Here is a 3,777-nt window from a genome sequence, read left to right as displayed (position 1 = left end):
TGTGCCAACAATCACTTTTATAACCAATAATTCCGTGATTTTGCTTGGGTAATCCCTTTTAATGGTGAACTTCAGGTCACAACAGTAACTATCAGTTCAACTACACCAAGGTTTCCAAAGACAATGGCTTCTCCACCTATGCAGGTTGTATATAAATTCCAAATAGAACCTGGCATCATCCTGAAGGAATTCTAACTTCACATTGTTGGGGAAATTTACCAAGATGGCTTCCGAGTAGACTAACTTTACACAGCACATTAAAAAAAAGACACTTATTCAGCGTCACGATCAGATTATTACATTTAGTAATCAACAGCATGGGTGCAAAAAAAAAAAAAACTACATTAAAACTCTTTATTGGAATGCTTCACACTTTCCACAGAACAGAAACTAAAATAACCTGTTATACAATTAGTCACAAATATAGTCCTCGAGTTTTTCGCCCCTACATATGAGTATTTGTCTAAAACATGTCTTCTTTGTAGCAGCTAGGCCCTGCCACCACTGTGCTTGGCTGAGTTCACAAATCTGTTGTAACCAGTAGCTTCCCTGTCACTTCTCTGGCTCTCCCCTCCTGCTAAGCTTTGTTTCCTAATTAAAATCTTCTGCCACTGCCATAGCTACTGCTGCTTCTGGAACTGCCATAGCCACCTTGGTTTCGTGGTTTTGCAAAGTATTGGCCTCCACTGCCATAGGGGCCAGAGCTTCTGCCTCCAAAATTTCCTCCCTTCATGGGTCCAAAATTTGAAGACTGATTGTTGTAATTGCCAAAATCATTGTAGCCTCCACCACCTCCAAAATTGCTTCCATCATTACCAAATCCACTATAGCCATCCCCACTGCCACCATATCCACCATCACCACGGCTGCCACAAAAGCCACCACGACCACTGAAGTTTCCTCCACGACCGAAGTTGTCATTCCCACCAAAACCACCTCCACGACCACCACCAAAGTTTCCAGAACCACTTCACCTCTTTGGCTCTAAAAAGCACTCGCCATCTCTTGCTTTGACAGGGCTTTCCTAACTTCACAGTTGTGGCCATTCACAGTATGGTATTTCTGAATGACAATCTTATCCACGGAGTCATGGTCGTCAAAGATTACAAAGGCAAACCCCTTTTCTTGCCACTGCCTCAGTCAGTCATGATTTCAATCACTTCAATTTTCCCATACTGTTCAAAATTATCTCTTAGGTGATGTTCTTCAGTGTCTTCTTTAATGCCACCAACAAATATCTTTTTCACAGTGAAGTGGGCACCTGGTCTTTGAGAATCTTCTCTTGAGACAGCTCTCTTTGGTTCCACAACTCTTCCATCCACCTTGCGTGACCTTGTATTCATGGCTGCGTCCACCTCCTCCACAGTGGCATATGTGACAAACCCAAAGCCCCTGGAACGCTTGGTGTTTGGATCTCTCATTACCACACAATGCGTGAGCGTTCCCCATTGCTCACAATGGCTCCTCAGGCTCTCATCGGTTGTTTCAAAGCTCAACCCTCCAATGAAGAGCTTCCTCAGCTGTTTGGGTTCTTTAGGAAACTCTGACTTAGACATGAGGGCAGGGAGAAGAGAGACTTTAACGATGGTTCTTCGGCAGCGTCCACGGGCAGAAAAGTCTTTAATTTCTTTCTTTAATTTCTTTCAATGATATTTAGCCATTCAGTAAACAAATCTCGTATTTCCTTGGTTAAATTTATTCCTAAGTATTTTATTTTTTATGTTATTATAAATGGAATTGTTTTCTTAGTTTCGTTATTGATTGTTCATTTCTAGTGTACAGAAACATAATTGACTTTTATATTACTCTTGTATCTTTCAAACTTGTCTATTAGCTTTAATAATTTTCTATGGATTTTGTACAAATTGATGTAGTTTTACTTTTTCCTTACTAATCTGGATGCTTTTTGTTGCTTTTTCTTGCCTGTTTTCCTGGTTAGAACTGCCAGTAAAATGTTGAATAGAAGTGGTGAGAGCACACATCCTTATTTTATTCCTGATCTTAGGAAGAATATTTTTAGTCTTTCACTATTAAATATGATATTAACTGGATTTTTCACAGATGTGTTCAATCATTATCTAACGAGATAATCATATTGTTTTTGTCCTTTATTCTGTTAATTTGTTGTATTACATTGATTAGTTTTCATACGTTGTACTAACCTTAAGTTCCTGAAATAAATCTCACTCAGGCTTGTCATGGTGGCTCACACCTATAGTTCTAGCACTTTAAGAGGTCGAGGCAGGAGGATTGCTTGAGGCTAGGAGTTCAAGACCAGCCTGAGCAACATAGCAAGGCCCCCGTCTCTACAAAAAATAAAAACAAAATCTCAGTTATAATCGGAATCCCTTATTGTATGCCACAATCATTTTTGTATACTGGCATTCAGTTTGCTAGCATTTTATTCAAGATTTTGTGTCCATATTCATAAGGGAGACAGGTCTGTGGTTTTCTTTCTTGTGATGTTTTTGTCCTCCCTTGGTATCAGTGTATTATTGGCCTCATAGAATGAGTTAGGAAGTATTTCCTCCTTTTTCACACTTTGAAAGGATTGGTGTTAGTTCCTCTTTAAACATTTGGTAGAATTCACCAGTGAACCCATCTGGTCCTGGACTTTTCTCTCTGGAAAGATTTTATAAAATTAATAACTCAGTCTCTTTAATTGTTATTGTTCTATTCAGATTTTCCATTCTATCATGAGTCAGTTTTAGCAGTTCCTGTGTTTCTGGGAATGTGCTTATTTCATCCTATTTGTCTAATTTGTTAGCATAGCATTGTTTATAGTGTTATTTTATAATTTTTTTTCTGAGCACCGCTTTCGCTGCAGCCTATATTTGTATGCTGTGTTTTCATTTTCATTCACCTGTGAGGGGAAATTTAATCCACTGAAGTTACCTACAAGCTGAGATAAATGACTGCATGCACCAAAGAGCCTAGTTTTTCCTAAACCAGTACTTCTGTAACCACTTCTTGCATAGCAGTTAAGTTTGGTACATTTACACTATAGAAGACAAGGTTATGATATAAAAGATTGAAGAAAATGGATACGTATTGATTTGGAAACATTTCCATAATAAGATAAATGACAAAAGCAAGTTGTTCAACAGTTAGGTGGAGTAAAACCTTGCTGTGGTTTTTTTGTTTGTTTGTTTGTTTTTGTTCTTTTTTGTTTGAGACGGAGTCTTGCTCTGTCCCGGAGGCTGGAGTGCAGCGGCTCACTGCAAGCTCCGCCTCCTTGCTTGCAGGAGTTTATGCCATTCTCCTGCCTCAGCCTCCTGAGTAGCTGGGACTACAGGCGCCCACCACCTTGCCCAGCTATTTTTTTTGTATTTTTAGTAGAAACGGGGTTTCACCATGTTAGCCAGGATGGTCTCCATCTCCTGACCTCGTGATCTGCCCGTCTCGGCCTCCCAAAGTGCTGGGATTACAGGCGTGAGCCACCGTGCCTGGCCCTTGCTGTGGTTTTTAAAGGCTGTGTTATATATATTCTTGAGGAGTCACAGAAATTTCTAAAATGATATTAAAAAATTGACTAATGGTGTCTTTACTGGCAGTAAGAGGAGGTGATGAGAGATGGTACTCTGAAATAGATTCTCATGAGCAGATTTTACTTGTTTTTATTATATTTTCTAAATAATGTAACTGCACAAGTCAGCTATAAAAATAGTTTTATTTGGGGGCAGAGCAAGATGGCCGAATAGGAACAGCTCCAGTCTCCAACTCCCAGCGCGAAGGACACAGAAGACCGGTGATTTCTGCATTTTCAACTGAGGTACT

At 39.6% G+C, this 3,777-nt stretch overlaps 1 pseudogene; it reads right to left on the bottom strand.

The window, feature by feature from the left end:
- Nucleotides 1–595: 595 nt before the first annotated feature.
- LOC105515866 lies at nucleotides 596–1,581 on the bottom strand (annotated as a pseudogene).
- Nucleotides 1,582–3,777: the final 2,196 nt, after the last annotated feature.

The sequence above is a fragment of the Colobus angolensis genome, unplaced genomic scaffold (genome assembly GCF_000951035.1).
Source record: "Colobus angolensis palliatus isolate OR3802 unplaced genomic scaffold, Cang.pa_1.0 Scaffold27, whole genome shotgun sequence".
NCBI lineage: Eukaryota > Metazoa > Chordata > Mammalia > Primates > Cercopithecidae > Colobus > Colobus angolensis.
The sequence above is the reverse complement of the archived record's forward strand: the minus strand, read 5'-3'. Positions and strand labels throughout refer to the sequence as shown.